At 35.8% G+C, this 25,160-nt stretch overlaps 1 non-coding gene across 1 annotated transcript; it reads right to left on the bottom strand.

Moving 5' to 3' along the window:
• Positions 1-14,426: 14,426 nt before the first annotated feature.
• Positions 14,427-14,533, bottom strand: LOC123324408. Its single transcript, XR_006539786.1, has one exon. It is a non-coding gene; the product is annotated as a U6 spliceosomal RNA (small nuclear RNA).
• Between the last annotated feature and the right edge of the window lie 10,627 nt (positions 14,534-25,160).

The raw sequence follows: 25,160 nt of genomic DNA, 5'->3' as shown, positions 1-25,160 counted from the left end.
GGAATAATTTATTTATTTTTTTTTTATTTAGCCCAAACTAAACATCTTGAAAGTTTGCCATGAATTTCCACTTCTGTTATTTGACAACTAACCTTGCATCATCATAAAATGAGAGTGGCAACAGCTCATTGTTTTTTTCCCAAATGTTAAACTAATCACACAGCTTTTAGAGGAATCATCAGAAAGAATCTAATGAGAATCAAAAAGCTGAAGAGTCATTTGATATTTTTGTTCTTATTTTCTTGTTTTTCCCCGAGTCATGGGTAATGTCAAGGTGTGTTGATGTGAGTGTCAGGAGTTAGAGAGCCAAGAGAGAGAAATGAATATGGAAAAAAATATAGGATTATTAGGTTTATTAAAGAAAAACAGACTGTATGATAGTGGATATTAGAAGATTCTTGCTAGGACAGAAAGCAAAAGTAGTTAAAAGACATTTATAAAATTCTAAGTAAAACCGCAAAAAACAAAGTATTCTCTGTGTTGAGCTGGCTGGAGGTCCAGCAGAATGCTTAAGACTGGTACTGAAGCAGTTACAGGTAGAACTATTTTTTTTTTAAGGGAAAACAATTATTTTTGGCTGTATTCTAAGTTCCAGTCTTTCTGGGAGAAAGACACCAGATGAATTAGTTATTAAGGAGAGATACATGTTAGTAATTTAAGAATTTTAACTTGTTAGAATTTGGAGAATGGGCAAAAGGTGAATTACTATCTCCCTGATTTATAGGAGGTTGGCACAATGTAAATCAGGGCAGAAAACATTATAGCAGGTTTAGTTTCTTTGAATTTTTCTTTTTTCTTATTGGTTGAAATACCATTGACTTAATAATGGATTTGTTGATGTTTAAGAAAAAATAACATATTTCAATAAGTGAATCAGAATAACTTCCAAGTTCTGTCTTGAACAAAACTCAGTAGATTTAATGGCAGCGCCACTGTTGTAGTTTGTTCTACTGTTATATCTTTGAAAAAGAAAAAATAGTGAATACTAATAGATTTCTAGATACATTTTCTACTCACAATCAAATACTGTTGTTATATCTACCTAGTGGAGAAAATGTAACCTTAAAAAACAACAAACAACTTGGGTTCACATTTTCTAAAAGAAACTAATTAAAATCACATTTCAAAGCAAAAAAGTACAATGGCTAAGAGTTTACTTTATTGAATTAGATCTTGGATCAACTCTTAATTCATTATCTACTCTGCTTGAAGTGAAGAAGGCCTCTTAATCATTCTAAGACTGTTTACTCATCTATAAAACGGACACTATGAGGTTCTTATAAGGATTAAATGTAATATATAATACAAAGCATTCAGTATGGTGTCTGGAACTTGCTAAATTCTTGATAAATGGTATCTACTGTTAGCAGTGGTACCATTCGGTCATCATTGTTGTCATCCATAGCCTTACCGTAGCCAAAGTTTAGGACAGACAAAAATTAAGGTGATTCATATCGATGTCCTGTTCTAGACATACGATTGGTTCCAGCAATCACTGGGATTATGCATGGATGATCCATCCATTTTGATGTCCAAATCATACAAAATTGTGCAAAATTAAATTGCTTCTAAAAATATAATCAAATTATAGCTGTAAATAATAAAATATCCAGCAGCTACTTTTTAGAAATGCAAATCTGATTTTGTTTACTGTCCTGCATAAAGCCCTCCAATGACTTCCACTGTACTTTGAATAAATTCAGAATTCAGACACTTTAAAATGCCCTTCAGGGTTCTACAAGATCTAGCTCCTGCCTCACTTCCTTCTCTTTCCCCTCTCCCCTCATGCACTCTATTGACCAGGTACACTTGCCTTTTGTTTTAGGAGATCAATAAATATTTTATGAATTAATAAATAAATGTGCAAATGAAAGAAATATGCTGAGATCTGGTCAGTTCATTTTACCCTAATTTGTACCTTAACCTTAAAGACCTTACCTTTTTTATTAAGTAAAGAAAATCAAAGTCATTGTTTATAGGTAGTATTTATTTTTTTCTATACAGTTGACCCTTGAATAACATGGGTTTGAACTGCACAAATCCACTTATATGTAGATTTTTTACAGTACAGCATTGTAAATGTATTTTCTCTTCCTTATGATTTTCTTAACATTTTCTTTTTTTAGCTTGTTTTATTGTAGTAATAGAGATATGCATACAAATATGTGTTAACATACAAAGTATGTGTTAATTGACTGTTATCAGTAAGGCTTCTGGTCAGCAGTGGGCTATTAGAAGTTAAGTTTTTGGGGAGTCAGAAAGTGTACATGGATTTTTTTTACTGTGTGGGGGTTGGGGCCTCTAACCTCCACATTGTTCAAGGACCAACTGTATTTTCTACTTACAAATTTATTTTAATATGCAAATTAATTGTAAAGTTACTGTAGGAAAAGACCTATTTTGTACATCTGCATGCTTTTAGCTCAAATATCAAATATCTAAAAAGTTGATCATGATGCCTTTTCTTTTTTTTTTTTTTTTTAAGATTTTATTTATTTACTTGACAGAGAGAGAGACAGCTAGAGAGGGAACACAAGCAGGGGGAGTGGGAGAGGGAGAAGCAGGCTTCCCGCCGAGCAGGGAGCCTGATGCGGGGCTCGATCCCAGGACCCTTGGATCATGACCTGAGCCGAGGGCAGACGCTTAACGACTGAGCCACCCAGGCACCCCGATCATGATGCCTTTTCTAAGGTCAAAGTTGTTATGCATGCAGTCCTGGGGACAAGTTCTAACAGCGTTTTTTACAAAACTAATCTCACAATAGTTTGATAATTCAAGACACAGAGCCTATTTGTATTTTTCTCTTCTGATATACTAGAGATTCACACTGGATGTAGTTTGGAGCATAGCAGCAGAACATGCATTTCCATAAATTGGTCCACTTGAGGGATTTTAAAGCTTGCTTTTCTACCTTTTCTATATTGCTGGTTTCAGAGGGTCAAAAGATTCAGAGTTCAAAACAGTGATCTCCTGGGAGCTATGGATTTGTCACCATGGCAACAAGGACAATAAATCAGTAAACAAGGACAGAAGAAAGGATTGTCTCTTATTGTTCCCAAGCAAGAAAGGTATCAACAAAACTCAACTCTTTCCAAGTAGATATATAATTCTATTGTAAAGGTGACTAATAGTTGTGAGTTCCATAATTTCCGGCATTTTATTTTCTTGACCTAAAAATTGAAACAGTTAGATGATAGAATATTAGTTTTGAGGAAAATGATTACTTAACTGCTGTAAATTGCAATGCCATCTATTAATATCAGTTTCTAACCTTAATATACAAATTACTCAAAGTCAGAATAAGTACGAGTGAAGGTTAATTACTTTTCATCATCTATGTTGGTTGAAGCATAAGAAATGGAAGAGACATTTAAATTAACAAATAAAAAGGTCAGAGGAGTATCTTAAAAAAGGTTTTTACATTTGAGTAGTCAGTAAACAAATCTCAGAAGTACGGTCACCCAAAGGAGCTAGACCAGGAGTTGTGAATTCTGCCTCTAACTTCATTAAGCCCCCTGCTGACTGATGTTGGGATTGGGCTGCCTCACAAGGCACACAGGAAAGCTGTACCATCCATGCAGACCTGAGACATGTGACAGGGATGAGGTTGGAATAACTGCTGGCATCAAAGCTCTGAGGAGCACTTATCTGGTAATGTACCATTTACATTTTGCTACCTCAGTCTAGATTGTGAGGTCCATGTGGGAGGAGACCAGATATTATCATCTTTTTAATAGTAAATGCTTATTCATAGTGCCTGGTATTTAGAAGTTGCCAAAAATATCTTGTGGAATGGATGAAAAAAAAATGACTGAAAAAATAAATTCTATCCTGGATTCAGCATTCTGTCTACTTCTGCCCAGTCTTCTATCTTTGATGATAAAATTATTAAAGGATATGCATTTGTCTTTGATGAGACTAACTAGTTTAGAATGGCTTGTAAAAAAAAAACAAAAAAACAAAAAACAAACCCAAAAACCAAAACAAAAAACCTTTGTTTTCCTTAACACTTTTTTTCTAAATCTGACATGCATAAATTAAGCTAATTATTCTTTTAGGTGACAATTGTCAAATAAAAATAGCACCTGATGGAGTTAAATAGGCAAGAAAGACTTAAGACTATTTTAATAAGGGAAAGAGATTGAGATCAACTGCCTTGAAACAAAAGACAGGAGAGTTGAGCAATTTTTAAAAAAAAAATATTTACTTGACAGAGAGAGAGAGTACAAGCAGGGGGAGCTGCAGCAGAGGCAGAGAGAGAAACAGGCTCCCCGCTGAGCAGGGAGCCTGAGGACACGGGGCTGGATCCTAGGACCCTGGGATCATGACCTGAGCCGAAGGCAGATGCTTAATGACTGAGCCACCCAGGCGCCCCACTTGAGCACTTTTGTTAGCTAGTGAAAAAGCACGGGAGAATGTTAGGTGGCTGGTTGGGAAGTGTGATTAGGCCATCTGTGTTTACTAATTGGCACTTACTGAAGTTAGGCTCTCTACTGTACCACAGAAATTGTGATATGGGAGCTTTATGTTTCCTGATGATTACATTTCAAAGGGATACCTTCTAAGGCCTTGGAAAAGGCACTCCTGGGTTGTAAAACTGGCATGAAGGTTTATATCTTAAAGGGGCAGAGAAAGAATTTATAATTACATGCTTTTAAAGTAAATGCTTTAAGGAAAGGGAGGTCTGGGGCTTATTGTTAGGAAGAAAACTGTCTAAAGTTTTGTCAAGCTGAGTAGAACGTTTAGGCCATCTTGGTCATAGTCTACATTATAACTTAGTGGAAAAAGATTAACCACACATCAAAATTTTTATCTTATTCATCTTGATTTTACTATTTTTTAAATTTCAAGGGATTTTCAAAAATAATAGTATACCAAAATTTGTTATATGTACCTGAATTCACTTCATCTTTACAACCTTTATTTTGTTTTTCTCAATTTTTTCTTTTTTTTTTTTTTAAAGAATTTCATCTTCCTTCTGAAGACCAAAACTTGATCATTATAATTGCTTTTAATTGTAACTTTTCTAGCTTTGGTATACTTTTTATTGAGAAACAAGAGGCAGAATGATACTCAGAATTCAAAATATGGTTGCAGCAAAAATTCCATTCATAGATTTGAATAATGTATTATGTATTAATCCAACAACTCTATGTTGAGAAGTGATTATATTTGAGGCATTGCCTAAAGTGCCATAGGAAGAAAGAAGTGGATTCTGTTACTCCTGAGGATCTTTCCATTTGACAAAGAGTATAGAAAATGTTCTCTAGTATCCATGTAGTAAGTGTAATAAAAGAGGTAGGAAATCGCTGTGTATGTATATTTGCCCCAGAGAGACAGAGATCACTTTTGAGATGATTTCATGAAGAAGACGATACTTCAATGGAATCCGGAAAGATCAACATGTTTATTTGTGGAAGACACTTACTCCAGGTAAAACAAATGTTTGAGGCTGTGTAGAGGAAGGAGAGTGAAAGTGTGTTGGATATTTGCTGAGTTTGCAAGTAGAAAAATAAATTTATTTAAACCCTTAGTTATGTTTCTTAAGCTATAAAGAGTTGGGATGTTATATCATTGAAAGTTTATTCTATTACTTCATCAGCCATATAGACTGAATCCCAAGGATGATTTTAAACCCGTCTTTATTTTTTCCTTCAAGGTGCCAATTGAACTCACCTCAGATTGACAGTGACTTTCTCTTTATCTTCTCCATTCTATATGTCTCCTATCATGGGTCTACTGGTCTTTGATTTATTCTGCCAGATTGATGGTTATTTTTTCTCTCAACCTTTTACCATGCTTGCATTGGTTCAACCTTTTACCATGCTTGCATTGTTCAACCCAGGAGCAATCTTACTAAGATTGGCAATCTCTTATGGTATAACTTCTAGAACTCCAGATCATTATAAGATAAATGAATCTCTCTTTGCTTTTCTGCCCCCACTTTGATTTTCTAAGTTTAGTTTAGAGCAGAATTCCAGAAAGGAGAGGTGGTATGCTCCACATCAAGATGAGGATGTATGTAAAAGAAGGAGTCAAGGGTTGGAGAAGGAAAAACACTGTATGGCATTAGTGCAATGTCCAGCTGAGAATGGAGGTTAACACCAGCTAGCAGAGATTTTTTCCAAAATGACAACAACCATATTTGTGGTGTCCATGCTTCTAGAACTTTGCCAACTTTCTCCAACAAGAGGTAGATTTTATTTCTTTTTGGACTTGGATGGGCTTGAAACTGCTTCAGCCAATGGAAAACGGTGCAAGTGATGCTGTTTGATTTCTGAGGCTAGATCATAAAAAGAATAGAGTTTCTGCTTGGCTCTTTTGCTTGGGACTCTTGCCCCTGGAATTCATCCACTAAGCTTTGAAGTCCAAACTAGCCCATGCAAAGACCACATAAAAGGGTCAACCTAAGAAGAATAGCACCAACTGCTAAAACTGTGAGTGACTGAGCTTTCAGATGAATCCAATTCACAACTTGGAAATCTTTTAGATGAGGCACTCAACATTGTGGAGCGGAGACAAGATATTCCGGTTATGCCTTGTCCAGATTCTTAACCCAATTACTGTGAATAGCACTGTGAAAAACCCACCATATTTGAGTGCTGCTTGACATAACAAAAAAGATTTATGGAAAGTGAAAAGTCAAACAGAGTAGAAAAAATTTGACACTTTTTAAGAGCTGATATATTTGGGGGAAAATACCTTGAGAACAAGGTTTGAGAACACTCAGTTCAGTGTGTCAGTGTAACATCCAAGAAGGATTCAGCAGCTGCTAGAGATACATAGTTGGGCATACTTTTCATTGAACCAATAAATGAAAATTATAGGAATATGTGATGAGAGTATTGAAAGGAAAGTCAATGGATAAAGATGAGGGGCATTGGCAATTAAAGGACAAGAGCAGGAAAAAGAATGGGACAAAAAGTTGGAGGAGGAACCACCACCAACAACAATACACCCACAAAAATATAGAAAGTACCAGTGGAAGACAGTATTTCATAATGTCAAGATGTTTTTTTTTTTTTCCGACAGAAAAATTCGTTTGTCAATAATGCTTAGGATGAAATTGAGGATTTAGGAAACAGTTGGATTTTATGATTAGTAGTAGACTGTATTGAGAGTGGCCTCAGGTGGGAATGAGGCAAAAACCAATTGCTCAAAGATTAGAGGGAATTGGGACATCTTTGAGGCAACAATGGAGAAGGAGACAGAAGGGTTCAATGCATGGAGTCGGGAAGGAATCATACAAAGATCCTATGTACAAAGATTAGTCTTAATGGAAAGGGGCCACTTCTATGAGTCAGAAGAAAAAAAAAGTGAAGTAGATATAGAAATCAGAATTATGTTCTTCCATTTTGTTCCTGACAGTGTCAATATTGAACACTTTTATTGGGAAATAATTATGTTCTCTTGGAAGATACATAAAATGTTAGTTTGCCAAAACATAGGACTGTGACCTACTGATTTGTGTAAATAAATAACAGTTAATAATTTCAGATATTTCTCTTGTATGTAACTTTTGGCTTCCCAAATCCCCTGACAAAATTTAAGAGTACTGTATAATCTATTAATTGTTGGTTATTGGTTATTATTGTTTTTTGGTGTATTGTCACACTTTGATCATGTCTTTTGCAAGCATTTATTTCAATCTGTGTCCAAAAAGGTCTTCATAATCTCAGAAAATTAAGGAAGATATTTATGTAACTCAGTCTAAACACTTTAAAACTTCTGACAGGTGCCAATTATATTTGGTCTATGCTTTTGCCTATGTTCATGAGAATCTCTCTCTCTTCCTTGCCCTCCTCCTAACTCCACTCCTATCCCCATCTCCATCACCTTCATCTCTAGGTAGATTTGGAGCTGGTTTAGTTTCCACTATGCATTCAGGCTCTGTCTAAAACTCCTTTTATTCAAAAGTGACTTAGATTAATTAACATTACAGATGTGACATTATTTGCCTCCTGGGAAAGCCCCTGATCTGGGGGGTGATTAGGAAATCCTATCATAAGTGTCATGGGTGAAATTCAAGAGAATACCTAATCCCTCTCTATATTATGGTTATTGGAATACTGTCCCAAAGCAGGAAAATGGAGACTTTCAGAAGAATCATGTCATTCTTTTTTTATTCTTTAAATCAGCTCACCAAAATAAAGTTTTAGATACATGAATATACACAACATTTCTCTATTAGATAAGCAAACCAAAAATATTATGACAGTAGAGATTATATAGAATCTTTTCCTTTGCTCTAAAAATATCTATAAATGGAATCTGTTTATGTAGTATATTGATAAAAAAGCTTATGGTAACAGAAATTAGGAATGAAAAATCCCAGGAGGCTGGAGATTTAGAGTTCACATACCATCTGCAGTTATTACCCTGTGGTAATTGTGTACACAAAGATACAGATTGGATTTCAGAAGTTCATAGGAAGTATTTATGAAGCCAAGAACAATTCTCTTGTTGCAATTCCTGACTTACACAAAAGCACTTCAAAATAGTAGACAAGAGCACTTGTATTTTCTAATCATTTAAAGGCCACTTTGTGAATCCAAATCCACATGGTTCAGTGCTTTTGGTTATTAACATTTGTACTGTCATTTGCCCGTATTCGTTAAACAGTTTTTAATTGCTATTTTGCTTTCCTCCCTAAATAGTAGTCTTTGTAAATGAAAAAGAAATCCTGCAGAGCATTTTTTTTATTTTGTACTGAAAATTTAAAATGAAAATTGTGATTGTGTTCTGAGCAGCCATTTGAATTCCTTTGCCTTCTTGTGACACTGGTTTTTTGAAGGTGCCCACTATCACTTGACTCTTCATTATTAAACCGTCATCATTATACCTATTGCCCTGGAGTAGGAGGCTGAATACATGATTTTATTTATTTCTTTAATAAAAATTTTTAAAAGGTGGAGAGCTTGATTTAAGAGTTATTTAACATTGTTTTAATAAATATTTGTGGAGATTTTAAAAGCTCAAATTTAAAAAATGACTTTAAAAACAAAAGACAACAAGTGTTAATGCAAATGTGGGGAAATTAGGACCCTTGAACACTGTTGGTGGGAATGTAAATGGTGAAGTCACTATGGAAAACAGTATGGAAGTTCCTCAGAAGATTAAAAATAGAATTATCATATGATCCAGCAATCCCACTTCTGGGTATTTATCCAAAAGAATTGAAATCAGGATCCTGAAGACACACTAGCTCTCTCATGTTCATCATAGCATTATTTATAATAGCCACAATGTGAAACAACCTAAATGTCCATTGACGGATGGATAAAGAAAAGGTAATATATTCAATGGAATTTCATTCAGCCTTAAAAAAAAACAAGAAAATTCTTCAATATGCAATAACATGGATGAACCTTGAGCACAGTATGCTAAGCGAAATAAGTCAGTCACAGAAAGGCAAACACTGCAGGATTCTACTTATATGAGGTATCTAATACAGTCAAATTCATAGAATCAAAGTGTGACATGGTGGTTGCCAGAGGCTGAGGGGAGGGGGGCAGTTACTAATCAATGGGCATAAAATTTCAGTTAAACCAGATGAACAAATTCTAGAGATCTGCTATACAACATTGTACCTAGAGTCAACAATACAGTGCGATACACTTAAAAATTTGTTGAGAGGGTAAGTCTCATGTCAGTTGTTCTTACAATAATAAAATTTTTAAAAATTAAGTGAATAAAATATTTCACTCCCACTCTGGCTTTAAGGTTTCATTTAAAAACATTTAAAACTTCCTAGGGAGGGTTCCTATTGTGTAGACAGGATTGAGAAACTGGGGAGTGGCTCATTTCCAGGTAGCAAGAGGAGAATTGAGCCACTGATTTTACCTGCTCTGTGCGAAAGGTTTGGTTACAGAGGCTTCCGCATGATACTGTTTCTTTCGTTAGCTATGAGGTTCTCAAAATGGTCAGAGGACTGGTAGCATCAGCATCTGGGAACTAGTTGGAGATGCAAATTTTCAGCCCCCGCCCTAGACCTACTAAAACAAAAACCCTGGAGATGGAGCACAGAACCCTGTGTTTTAAAAAGTCTTTCAGTTGCTCTAATGTATCTTAAAGTTTGAGAACCATCATTTTCAGTAAAGCCTTTGGCTAACAGATATTTGGAGGTCAACATTTAAAGCTGTCTTCATTCATCACCCAGTTAGAGTTCAGTTAGATAGAAAATACTTGATCATTCAATCAGATATACATCTTATCTGGATGAAGAAACAGCTTCATCACCAGAATAAAGTAGTTGACTTAGATGACATTTTATTTTTTTAAAAAGATGTATTTATTTATTTATTTTAGAGGGAGAGAGAGAGCCAGCATGAGTAGGGGGAGAGGAGGAGGAAGAGGGAGAGTGAATCTCAAGCAGACTCCTTGCTAAGTGAGGAACCAGATGCAGGGCTCGATCCCAGACCCCAAGATCATGACCTGAGCTAAAATCTAGAGTCCGGTGTTTAACCGACTGAGCCACCCAGGCACTCCTGACATTTTATTATTATAAGAGCCTTCCAAGAGTAATAAATGACATGGCATAAAGGTTCACATCCAAAAGTTAATACTCTTTCAAAGAGTATGATCTGAATATTTCTATTCCTTTGTTATTACAATACAAGCAAAATGGCTTCTCCCCAAATTTTGAATATATTTACATAACAAATAACTTCTTTGGTGGTCAAAATTAGACTCAGAGTAATAGATTCCCAAGTTGTTTCTTTTCCCATCTGAAGAACAAAATTGGTGTTAAGGCAATAAAACCTATTTTCTACTCTTCTGATGAGTTAAGTCCTCTAAGAGTTGTAAGGATAATTGGAGTTCTCGTCTCACAGCTTGACTCTCTCCCAACCATTTTATTTATTTAAGGAAAGTGTCATTTATGTTCTCTCTCTGGTCTGGAAGTTTCTAGTATTCTTTCATTGTCAGGCTCACATTTGGTTTACTTTTTGACATACACATTTTTTCTACCATGTGTCTGCTCTTGGCTTTGAATCCCCACACAGTGCATGGCACCTTCCATTTTCTATTGCATGTTTCTTTTTGGTAAACTATGCCTCTTTCACTGTGGCACATCATGAGTCTCAGCCCATCAAGTTTCAGTAATATCTCTCTGTTCATGTGAACTTGCTTGAATTAAAATTGAGAGAGAAATTTTAGCCTGGGATTTTGAATATTCAGATATAATCTTCTGGGTCTAAATTCTAAAGAGTTAACTACCAATTAAAATTCTCTTTCTGCATAGGGAATAAAGTCAATGATACTGGAATGGCACTGTATGGTGACAGATGGTAGCTACAGTTGCCATGAGCAACATATAGAGATGTTGAATCACTATGTTGTACACCTGGAAGTAGTGTAACATTGTGTGTCAACTATACTAAAAAAATTTTTTTTTTAAATTCTCTTTCTGTTCATGGAATCACAGAAATGCAGGACTAGAAGGAATTTTAGGCTTGCATAGTTCTGGAAACTGTTTTATGGTTTTTCTTTTCATGTAACAATCATTATTTTACCTAGTAATTACTGAGAAATTTTACACCTGTTATTTTTATCTTTGCCTTTCAAACTATAGTTTAAATACTTTTCCGTCTAGCTGCTAATTATCCTATCATGAGTACATTGTTGGTGATATAGTATGGAATCTGAAAACCCTCAGCTGTGTTTATCAATGCAAACAATGCAGGCCTGTGTTCTCTTTCTATATCTACTCTTATTTTCCAGAATCTTGACTCTGAAGTAGAATAATACTATTACTATATTTCCATGTCTTTTTAGGTTTTGCTTTGGAAGCAATTTTGTTTTTTTAAAGCAGTGGTTCTCAAACTTTAGTGGTGCATCAGAATAACCTGGAGGGCATGTTGAAACATAGATTGCTGCCTACCCCCAGAGTCTGTGATTCAGTAGGTTCATACGTGGGCTCAAGAAACTGCATTTCTAACAAATTCCCATCTGATGCTGTGGGTGCTGTGACCACATTTTGAGTACCACTATTAAGGTGCTCTGCCTTCACGAGATGAAAAACCAATAGTCTTAGCATATCAAAATCTCCCTCGAATCCACCTCCTATTCACCGTATCTATTTTCCACCTCTGACCATTTTTCCCTAGAGTAGTCAGAGTAATTATCTTAAAATAGGAAGTAGCCTGTATAGGATTTTTTAACTTGGTTGCTCCTCTGCCCAAAGCTCTTCAGCATCTTTCTGTTGCTGTCCAGGTAAAATCCGCCTCTCTTGCATGCCCCAACATCATTACAAGGCTCATCATGATCTACCAGCCTTTCCAGCCTCATCTCAAGGCTCACTTTCCTTTCTGGTTCTCTTTCATGGAGTTCTTCCCCTTCTCAGGCTTTGTACATCTGCTCAATCACCAGGAATGCTCTTGCTTTGATTCTGACGTTGCTAACTCCTGCTCTTTATTTAGGTCCCAGCATAAAAGTCACCTTCTCAGAGAGGCTTTCTCTGACCACTGCTTTATCAGGACTCCCCATTCTACTTCTGGGGTAAGTAACTCTCCTGGTTTGCCAGAACCGAGTTGTTTCTTAGGAAATGAGACTTCCAGTGCTAAAACCAGGATAGCCCCAAGCAGACTGGGAAGATTGGTCATGCTACCTGCTCCCCAGTTGCAAATTTTACTTTTTCTTTACAACTCCTACATAAGTTATAATTGTATATTTAGTTGTGTGATATTTTTTTAAGTGCCTACCATCCTTATTAGATTATAACTCCATAAGGGAATAGGTGATATGTTTCTTAATCTTTCTGTCTCCAGTGTCTAGCACTACACTTAGCTACACTTACAAAGTACCTGCTCAGTAATTGCTGCTTTTGAAAGAGACACTTGTCTTATTGGTTACTCTGTTACAAAGGGATAGAAAATGCTGACATGTGTTATACAACAACCTATATCCTTTTGTCTCACTTATAAAACATCTCACCAGAACGTTTTGAAAATAATGTACTTTCTTCCCTTGGTCCCTAGACATTGCTAATGTGTTTTAGTTGACTACAGCCCATCAATTCCACATATGTATATGGATTATGGATCTTCTCAGCTAAGAGAGGGGCAGCTAAAGAAACATCTATGTCACCAACCTAAGAAATTGGTACACACAGAACTTTTTAAACTAATAACAGCTAATAGTAACTAATATTGAGTTTTAGATAAATGCCAAGCTCTGGGTTAAGCACTGTGTATATATTATCTCTTTAAAAATGTGTATGTTATGAGAGAAATACTTTTTTACTATCCTCATTTTCCCTGTGGACACAGGGAGACTAAGCATTATACCCGAAGTCATATGTATATTAAGTGGTTGAGTCAGGGTTCTAACTTAGTTCTGTCTGACTCAAACAAGCCCAGGATTTTATCTATTCCTTTGACAAAAAATGATAGGATTGATTTTTTTTTCTAGAGAGGGAGGTGAGGGACAAAGGGAGGGGGAGAGAGGGAATCTTAAGCGGGCTCCATGCCCAACACAGAGCCTGACTTGATCTCACAACCCCGAGATCACAACCTGAACCAAAATAAAGAGTTGGACACTTAACCGACTAAACTACTCAGGCACCCCGGATTGATTTTTTTTTTTTTTTTTTTTTTTAATTTATTTTTTTTTTAATTTTTTTTTATTCTTATGTTAATCCCCATACATTACATCATTAGTTTTAGATGAAGTGTTCCATGATTCATTGTTTGTGCATAACACCCAGTGCTCCATGCAGAACGTGCCCTCCTCAGTACCCACCACCAGGCTAACCCATCCTCCCACCCCCCTACCCTCCAGAACCCTGTTTGTTTTTCAGAGTCCATCGTCTCTCATGGTTCGTCTACCCCTCCGATTTCCCCCGCTTCATTCTTCCCCTCCCGCTACCTTCTTCTTCTTCTTTTTTTTTTTTTTTTCTTAACATATTTTTTTTTTAATTGAAGTACAAATGACATACAATATTATATTAGTTTCAGGTATATATTAGTTTCAGGTGAATCACATAGTGATTCAACGTTTAATACATTACAAAATGCTCACCACAAAAAGTGTAGTTAACATGTGTCTCCTTACAAAGTTATACTATTATTGACTATATTCCCTATGGATTGACTCTTCTCAATAGGGATTTGCTTGCCTGGATTAAAGAATCATCTTGTCTAGGCAATCTGTCTTTTGTAAATTAACTGAATGGTACCTATTCAATTATAGAAGTGAATTATATATACACATATATTTAAATCATATGTTCTATATGCACGTTACATATATTATCATGTGCACAATAATATATATCATATATATTTGTTAGTGTTTTGCTAGTACATAAAAGCTAACATTTATCTAATGCTTACTGTGAGCCAAATTCTAAATTAAGTATTGTTAAAAGAGATGTTATCTCATTTAAACATCATACCTTATGAAGTAGTGATATTTTCCACTTTTTAAAAAATATGGAATGCTTCATCAATTTATGTGTCATCCTTATGCAGGAACCTTGCTAGTCTTTTCTGGGTTGTTCCAATTTTAGTACATCTGCTGCTGAAATGAGCACAATATTTTCCAATTATTATAGGTGACAGAACTGAGGTGCAAACAGGAGATAGGGACACTTTTCCTGAGGTCATATAGTTTATAAATGATGGAGCTAGGATTGGAATATAAGACCCATTTGATTTTTTTTTAAATCTTTTTAAATTTATTATTATGTTCAATTAGCCAGCATATAGTACATCATTAGTTTTTGATGTAGTGTTCAATGATTCATTAGTTGTGTATAAGACCCAGTGCTCATCACCATACATTCCCTCCTTAATACCCATCACCTGGTTACCCCATCCCCTAGCCCTTGCTTCTGTAACCCTCAGTTTGGTTCCCAGAGTCCAGAGTCTCTCATGGTTTGTCTCCCTGTCTGATTTCTTCCCATTCAGTTTCCCCTCCCTTCCCTGTGGTCCTCCACGCTATTCCTTATGTTGCACATGAGTGAAACCATATGATAATTGTCTTTCTCTGCTTGACTTATTTCACTTAGCATAATCCCCTCCAGTTCCATCCATGTTGATGCAAATGGTAAGTATTCATCCTTTCTGATGGCTGAGTAATATTCCATTGTATATATGGACCACATCTTCTTTATCCATTCATCTGTTGAAGGACATCTCGGCTCCTTCCACAGTTTGGCTATTATGGACATTGCTGCTGTGAACATTGGGGTGCATGTGCCCCTTCTTTTCACTACATCTGTATCTTTGGGGTAAATACCTAGTAGTACAATTGCTGGGTCGTAGGGTAGCTCTATTTTTTAATGTCTTGAGGAACCTCCATACTGTTTTCCAGAGTGGCTGCACCAGCTTGCATTCCCATCAACAGTGTAGGAGGGTTCCCCTTTCTCCACATCCTTGCCAATACTTGTTTCCTGTCTTGTTAATTTTTGCCATTGTAACTGGTATAAGCTGGTATCTCATTGTGGTTTTGATTTATATTTCCCTGATGGCTAGTGATGTTGAACATTTTTTTTAATGTGTCTCTTAATCTTTTGTATGTCCTCTTTGGAGAAGTAAGACCATTTGATTCTTTTTTTATTTTATTTTATTTTATTATGTTATGCTAGTCAACATACATTACATCATTAGTTTTTGATGTAGTGTTCCATGATTCATTGCGTATAACACCAGTGCTCCATTCAATACATGCCCTCCTTAATACCAATCACCGGGCTAACCCATCCCTCCACCCCCTTCCCCTTTAAAACCCTCAGTTTGTTTCTCAGAGTCCATAGTCTCTCATGGTTTGTCTCCCCCTCCTATTCCCCCCCCTTGATTTTTCCCTTCCTACTATCTTCTCTCTCTCTCTCTTTTTTTAACATATAATGTATTATTTGTTTCAGAGGTACAGGTCTGTGATTCATCAGTCTTTCACAATTTCCAGCGCTCACCATAGCACATACCCTCCCCAATGTCTATCACCCAGCCAAACAATCCCTCCCACCCCCACCACGCCAGCAATCCTCAGTTTGTTTCCTGAGATTAAGAATTCCTCATATCAGTGAGATCATATGATACTTGTCTTTCTCTGATTGACTTATTTCGCTTAGCATAATACCCTCTAGTTCCATCCACGTTGTTGCAAATGGCAAGATTTCAGGGGTTTTTTTATGGTTGCGTAATATTCCATTGTGTGTGTATATATATATATACCACATCTTCTTTATCCATTCATCTGTTGATGGACATCTTGGCTCTTTCCATAGTTTGGCTATTGTGGACATTGCTGCTATAAACATTGGGGTGCTCGTACCCCTTCGGATCACTACATTTGTATCTTTGGGATAAATACCCAGTAGTGCAATTGCTGGGTCATATGGTAACTCTATTTTCAACTTTTTGAGGAACATCCATACTGTTTTCCAGAGTGGCTGCACCAGCTTGCATTCCCACCAACAGTGTAAGAGGGTTCCCCTTTCTCCACATCCTCACCAACATCTGTCATTTCCTGACTTGTTAATTTTAGCCATTCTGACTGGTGTGAGGTGGTATCTCATTGAGGTTTTGATTTGGATTTCCCTGATGTTGAGTGATGTTGAGCACTTTTTCATGTGTCTGTTGGCCATTTGGTTGTCTTCTTTGGAAAATTGTCTGTTCATGTCTTCTGCCCATTTCTTGATTGGATTATTTGTTTCTGGGTGTTGAGTTTGATAAGTTCTTTATAGATTTTGGCTACTAGCCCTTTATCTGATATGTCATTTGCAAATATCTTCTCCCATTCTGTCGGTTGTCTTTTGGTTTTGTTGACTGTTTCCTTTGCTGTGCAAAAGCTTTTTATCTTGATGAAGTCCCAATAGTTCATTTTTGCCCTTGCTTCCCTTGCCTTTGGCGATGTTTCTAGGAAGAAGTTGCTGCGGCTGAGGTCGAAGAGGTTGCTGCCTGTGTTCTCCTTTAGGATTTTGATGGACTCCTGTCTCACATTGAGGTCTTTCAACCATTTGGAGTCTATTTTTGTGTGTGGTGTAAGGAAATGGTCCAGTTTCATTCTTCTGCATGTGGCTGTCCAATTTCCTGGACATTCTTTCCTGCTTTGTCAAAGATGAGTTGACCATAGAGTTGAGGGTCCATTTCTGGGCTCTCTATTCTGTTCCATTGATCTATGTGTCTGTTTTTATGCCAGTGCCATACTGTCTTGATGATGACAGCTTTGTAATAGAGCTTGAAGTCTGGAATTGTGATGCCCCCAGCTTTGCTTTTCTTTTTTAACATTCCTCTGGCTATTCGGGGTCTTTTCTGGTTCCATACAAGTTTTAGGATTATTTGCTACATTTCTTTGAAAAAAGCTAATGGTATTTTGTTAGGGATTGCATTAAATGTGTAGATTGCTCTGGGTAGCATTGACATTTTCACAATATTTGTTCTTCCAATCCATGAGCATGGAACGTTTTTCCATTTCTTTGTGTCATCCTCAATTTCTTTCATGAGTATTCTATAGTTTTCTGAGTACAGATTCTTTGCCTCTTTGGTTAGATTTATTCCTAGGTATCTTACGGTTTTGGGTGCAATTGTAAATGGGATCAACTCCTTAATTTCTTTCTTCTGTCTTGTTGTTGATGTATAGGAATGCCACTTATTTCTGTGCATTGATTTCATATCCTGCCACTTTACTGAATTCTTGTATGAGTTCTAGCAGTTTTTGGGTGGAGTCTTTTGGGTTTTCTACATAAGTATCATATCATCTGCAAAGAGTGAGAGTTTGACTTTTTCTTTGCTGATTTGGATGCCTTTTAGTTCTTTTTGTAGTGTGATTGCTGTGGCTAGTACTACTAGGACTATGTTGAATAGCAGAGATCATTTGATTCTTTTTTGTTTCTCTCTTTTTTAAAATTATTATGTTATGTTAATCACCATACATGACCATTTGATTCTTAAGATTCATTTGTCATCTATGTCTTCCTTCTTAAATCTCCAAACTGACCAGGGATTAAAAGCTTTTAGCAATATTTCTCAGGTGTCTTTTGCTTATTTCTCTATTACTCAGCACAGTTGGCTACTGGCTTTTATGGTATGTTCTTTCTCATGAGAATGTAGGTACTTGGAAATGTACTTAGGAACTACAGGCCACCTCAGGGTATTAATTTTTATACTACTACTCGTGTTGGTAAAATCTTAGAGACTTACCCCCTCCCACCACAGTGTTTCTCTTCCTTTGAAGAACAATAGAACCTTTCCTCTTCCAGATGTCTGACAGTCCTAAAAACTTGACTAACCTAGGAGAGAGAGGTCAGTACTTCAATATCAAGTTGATATGGGAGCCTTCAGGATAATGACCACATCTTTTGTATCTCTTATGTTGCAAATGTGTATAGCATTGCCTCATTAATTTTAGTGGATTGATTGAAATGTGCAGTCACTTCATTCCTATGTTGGTATCTGAGACCATACTTTGGCTGTGGCCTCTTCTTACTACTTCTTAATTTGTATAAATTCCTCTAGCTCTCAGATACATTGATTTGCCTTTGCTTATGGTTGTGCCTTGTGGATTAGGAAACTTTAGAAATATTGGAGAAACAATTTGTTTTCTGAAAAAGAACAGAAATTTGTGTATTATGTTTTCCTTTATTTCCATATTTTTGTCAGATCAAGAACAACAACTTTGGGATGTAAAAAATCTTGCAAATGTAGTAATTCAACTTACAAATGAACTATTATTCATTTTTCTTAGCCTATAGATTTTATCTAAAACATGTTTAAATGTAGACAACCACCTTTTCATTATTTGATCATTCATGTTTTTCTCTCTGGAGAACTTCACTTAGGCTAGAGCAAAGTTAGTGTGTCTAGAAAATGATGTGAAGTAAAGAATTTTGATTATATGCCAACACACTGTACAACCTAGAAGAAATGGGTGAAGTATTAGAAACACAATTTTCCAAAATGGAAGCAGGAAGAAATAGAAAATCTGAACAGATCGATTACAAGTAACAAAATTAATTCAAAAATTAAAAAACTACCAAAAATAAAAGTCCAGGATCAGATGGATTCACAAGTGAATTCTACCAGACATTTAAAGAAGAGTTAATACCTATTCTCTACAAACTATTCCAAAAAATAGAAGAGGAAGGAAAGCTTTCAAATACATTCTGTAAGGCCAGCATTATCAAAACCAGAAAAGATACCACAAAAAAGGAAAACTACAGGCCAATATCCCTGATGAACATAGATGCAAAAGTCCTCAACAAAATATTAGCAAACTACATACAACAATACTTTAAAAATATCATTCTCTACAATCAGGTGGGATTTATTCCAGAGATGCAGGAGTGGTTCAGTCATCATATACCACATCAACAAATCACAGGATACAAGTCATATAATCATCTCAATAGAGGTAGAAAAAACATTTTAAAAAACTCAGTATCCATTCATGATAAAAATTCTCAACAAAATGGGGTTAGATGGGACATACCTCAACATCACAAAGGCCATACATGAAAAACCCATAGCTAACATCATCCTTAACTGTGAAAAACTGAGAGCTTTCCCTCTAAGATCAGGAACAAGACAAGGATGTCTACTCTCACCACTTTTATTCAACATAGTACTATAGGTCCTAGGCACAGCAATCAGACAAGAAAAAGAAGTAAGAGGCATCCACATTGGTAAAGAAAGAAGAAGCTAAATTGTCACTATTTGCAGATGACACAATACTATACATAGAAAATCCTAAAGACTCCATCAAAAAACTATTAGAAGTAATAAATGAATTCAGTAAAGTGGCAGGATAAAAAATTATTATTTCCCAGAAATTGATAGTGTTTCTGTATACTAACAACAAAGTCACAGAGAGAGAAATAAAAAAATAGTACTATTTACAATTGCACCAAAAATAATAAAATGCCTAGGAATAAACTTAACTAAGGAGGTGAAATATTTGTACTCTGAAAATTATAAAACACTGATGAAAGAAACTGAACATGACACAAACAAATGTAAAGGTATTCCGTGCTCATGAATTGGAAGAACAAATATTGTCAAAATGTCCACATTCCTCAAAACAATCTACAGATTTAATCCAATCCTTATCAAAATACCAACAGTTTTCGCTGAACTAGAATAAATAATCTTAAAATTTTTATGGAACCACAGAAGACCCTGAATAGCTAAAGTAATTCTGAGAAAAAACAAAGCTAGAAGTATCACAGTTCCAGATTTCAAGGTATAATACAAGGCTGTAGTAATCAAAATGCTCTAGTTTCGTTGATCTGATCTGTGTTTCTGGTTTCTAATTCATTGATCTCTGCTCTAATCTTAATTATTTCTATTCTAATACGTGGCTTAGGCATCGTTTGTTGCTTTTTCTCTAGTTCTTTAAGGTGTAGAGTTAGTTGGTGAATTTAGGATTTTTTCTATTTTTTTGAGTGAGGCTTGGATGGCTATGTATTTCCCCCTTAGGACCCCTTTTGCAGTATCCCGTAGGTTTTGGACCGATGTGTTTTCGTTCTCATTGATTTCCATGAATTGTTTAAGTTCTTCTTGGATTTCCTGGTTGACCCAAACATTCTTGAGCAGATTGGTCTTTAGCTTCCAAGTGTTTGAATTTCTGCCAAGTTTTTTCTTGTGATTGAGTTCTAGTTTTAAAGCATTGTGGTCTGAGAATATGCAGAGAATAATCTCAGTCTTTTGGTATTGGTTGAGACCTGATTTGTGACCCAGTATGTGGTCTATTCTGGAGAAAGTTCCATGTGCGCTTGAGAAGAATGAGTATTCTGTTGTTTTAGGGTGGGATGTTCTGTATATATCTATGAGGTCCATCTGGTCCAGTGTATCATTCAAAGCTCTTGTTTCCTTGTTGATTTTCTGCTTAGATGATCTATCCATTGCTGAGAGTGGAGTATTGAGGTCTCCTACAAATAACCTATTGTTATCAATATGACTGTTTATTTTGGTTAACAGTTGGCTTATGTAGATGGCTGCTCCCATGTTGGGGGAATAGATATTTACAATTGTTAGATCTTCTTGTTGGATAGACCCTTTAAGAATGATATAGTGTCCTTCTGTGTCTCTAACTACAGACTTTAGTTTAAACTCTAATTTGTCTGATATAAGAATTGCTACCCCAGCTTTCTTTTGAGGTATGTTGGCATGGAAGATGGATCTCCATCCCTTCACTTTCAGTCTGGATGGATCTTTAGGTTCAGAATGAGTCTCTTGTAGACAGCATATGGATGGGTCCTGTCTTTTTATCCAATCTGCAACCCTGTGCCGTTTTATGGGAGCATTTAAGCCGTTCACGTTGAAGACCTCAATGTCCAATGACATTTTTCAAAGTGCGGAACAAACAATCCTAAAATTTGTATGGAATCAGAAAAGACTCCGAATCGCCAAGGACATGTTGAGAAAGAAAAACAAAGCTGGGGACATCACGTTGCCGATTTCAAGCTTTATTACAAAGCAGTGATCACTGAGACAGCATGGTACTGGCACAAAAACAGACATATAGACCAATGAAACAGAATAGAGAACCCATATATGGACCGTCAACTCTATGGTCAAATAATCTTTGACAAAGCAGGAAAAAACATGCAATGGAAAAAAGACAGTCTCTTCAGTAAATGGTGCTGGGAAAACTGCACAGCCACATGCAGAAGAATGAAACTCGACCATTCTCTAACACCATACACAAAGATAAAATCAAAATGGACGAAAATAGTCTTTTCAATAAAAGGTGCTGGGAAAAATGAACAGCTACATGCAAAAGAATGAAATTGGACTACTTTGTAACTCCATACATAAAAATAAATTCAAAATGGAAGAAAGATCTAAATGTGAGACCTGAAACCATAAAAATCCTAGAAGAGAACATAGGCAGTAACTTCTTTGACATCAGCTGTAGCAATCTCTTTCTAGATTTGTCTCCTAAGACAAGGGAAACAAAAGCAAAAATTAACTATTGGGACTATATCAAAATAAAAAGCTTTTGCACAGCAAAGGAAAACAATCAATAAAACTAAAAGACAACTTATTGAATAGAAGAAGATATTTGCAAATAACGTGTTTAATAAAGGGTTAGTATCCAAAATACAACTGAACACCTAAAAATAAATGATCCAATTAAAAATGGGCAGAAGACATGAATAGATATTTCTCCAAAGAAGACATCCAGATGGCCAAGAGACACATGAAAAAAAGTCCAACATCACTCATCATCAGGGAAATGCAAATCAAAACCACAATGAGATATCATCTCACACCTGTCAGAATGGCTAAAATGAAAAACAAAAGAAACAAGTGTTGGTGAGGAAGTGGAGAAAATGGAAATTTTGTGCCCTGTTGGTGGGAATGCAAACTGGTGCAGCCACTGTGGAAGACAGTGTTCAGGTTCCTCAGTACATTAAAAATAGAATTACCATATGAATTACTCATAATACCATATGAATACTCATACCAAATACCATATGAATTACTCATAATTCTTCTACTGGGTATTTATCCAAAGAATATGAAAACTAATTGGAAAGATATATTCACCTCTATGTTTATAGCCAAGATATGGAAGCAGCCCAAGTGTCCATCAATAGATGAGTGAGTAAGGAAGCTATATATATATATATATATAATGGAATATTATTCAGCCATAAAAAGAATTACATCTTGCCATCTGCAACAACACGGGTGGATCTAGAGGGCATAATGCTAAGTGAAATAAGTCAGTCAGAGAAAGACAAATACCCTATGATTTCACTCATATGTGGAATTTAAGAAAAAGAAAACCCACAAAGGAACAAAGGGAAAAAGAGACAAACCAGAAAAAACAACAACAAAAAACAAAACAAAACACTCTTAACTACAGAGAACAAACTGATAGTTACCAGATGGGAGGTGGGTGGGGGGATGGGTGAAATAGATGATGGGGATTAAGAGTGCACTTATCATGATGAACACTGAGTAATGTATAGAATTGTTGAATCACTATATTTTACACCTGAAACTAATATAACACTATATATAATTAAATTAAAATATATAAAGTAAAATAATAGCAGAGCATACGAAATACAGTCAATGGTATTATAATAATGATGTAATGGGACAGATGGTAGCTATATTTGTGGTGAACATAGCATAATGATAAACTTGTCAAATCACTAAGTTTTACACCTGAAAGTAAGGTAACCTTATGTGTCAACTATACTCAAATTAAAAAAAAAAGTTTGGCAGTGTTTGCCAGAAAGAAATAGAAATTTTATTTCTAAAGAAAAAAGAAACTCCTTTTTTACCAGATGGAAAGAGTGATCAAATATGCATGAAAGGTAGAGACATGGAGACAACATCCATAGAAAATGAAAAAATCTGGGCTCAGATGCACTTTCACTGAAGCCAAGATTTCTTGCAAAGAGAGTGCTCTGAGATCTCAGATTTGTGGAAAAAACTCTCCCTGGCAATTAGTTACTCTTAGTGGTTGGCAAGAGATTGAATAAACTTCTTCACAATGTGTCAAATGTCTTCAGTTTCACTCAACTGCCACACATACTACCCACACAACAGTAACTGGCTCTGGTTGGTTCAACAAAGATGCTCTTGTGATTGAATTAAGACGGAAATAAATTTCTTCCTCTTCCTAGTCCTGGAAAAGAGAAACAATAGTAAGACTTATAATCAAAATTAAGCCATTCAGAAAGGAGAATTTGCTTTCTTATCTTCTGATCTGAAACATTCAGACAATACTTTTGGTAATACCCTTATTACTCTCAAGGGAAAAGAATGAGTAAACTCTGTAAGAGTGGAAATTTCACATTTTGCTCAACATAGACTACATGTTTAAGCAACAAACAAAAACATTTCTTTCAGTAGGAATTCCATTTGGTTACTAGTTGGCAAAACTGCTTCCAGTTTTGATAGAAGTCATAATTAGTGACTTTCCATCAGAGTCTAACTGGAAATACCTAATGGTGAAAAGGAGAAGTCACAGATTAAAATGAGGCAAGATTTACTTGTGTTTGTCCTTCATCTCCACAGAAAATTAAAAAAATAAGAAGGATATCAAACTCACAGTTTCTGAATTGGCTATTGATATGCTTGCTGCATTGGGATCTGTTACAAGCAAGATTATTCATCCATATAGGCTACGAACCCAATTAAGGAGTTAATGTATGATGGTGCAAGCTGAGATGGAAGTTGGAGAGAGATTGTAACTTCTAGAAGATCTTGGTGATGAGTCATATTAAGAATATTACTTGTAGAAGCTTAAAGGTATTTACTCAAACATAAAGATATTTTCTCTGAGAGACTAAAAGCAATTGCTTCTGTTTGAAATAAAAATAGGATTTGGAATATTTACTACAAGTCTAGTTCTTTTCTCTTGTATATTAGAAACTAGTAATTAAAATGATATATTAGGGACACCTGGCGGGCTCAGTCATTAGAGCATATGACTCTTGATCTCAGGGTTGTGAGTTCAAGCCCCACATTGCATGTAGAGATTACTTAAAAATAAAATCTTTTAAAAAATAAAGTAAAAGAATATATTAATGTGTATATTTGTTTCCTTTGCCTGCATAATAAAGTAACAAGAACTGGGTGGCTTAAAATTACAGAAATTTATTATCTCAGTTCTGGATGCTAGAGGATCAAAATTGATAGAGTTGCTTCCTTCTGAGAACTGTAAGGGGAAGTTTGTTCCGTGCTTCTCTCTCAGCTTCTGGAGGATCACTGGCAATCTTTGGCATATAGATGCATCATTCCTATCTCCTTCTATACTTCACATAGTCTCTTCTTCTGTCTCTTCAATATTGTCTTTCCTTAGGCATGTTCGTCTCCGTGTTTGAATTCCCCTTTTTTATAATGACATCAGTCATATTGGATTAGACTCCATTTTAACTTGATGACCTCATTTTAACTTAATTATCTCTGTCTGTAGTGACTCTATTTTTAAATAAGGTTATATTCTGAGGTACTGGGGGTTAGGATTTCAACATATCTTTTTTAGGGGATGCAATTCAGCCCGTAACAATGTGTTATCAATAAAGCTCTTTTTTAAGGAAATGTGATTCCTACTGTTTTGTGCAGATGCAGAAGTTGGTTCACAAATCTTATGCATGGAAACAGTGCAAATTCTCTAACTGGTGGAGGCTTTCTGAAACTATAGGCCTATCATCAAAGGTGGCTTTTCCTAAGAAGAGGGAAGCCATAGAAGCT

Source organism: Neomonachus schauinslandi, chromosome 3, assembly GCF_002201575.2.
Source record: "Neomonachus schauinslandi chromosome 3, ASM220157v2, whole genome shotgun sequence".
In the NCBI taxonomy this organism is placed as follows: Eukaryota; Metazoa; Chordata; class Mammalia; order Carnivora; family Phocidae; genus Neomonachus; species Neomonachus schauinslandi.
This window is presented reverse-complemented; position numbering and strand designations above follow the sequence as displayed.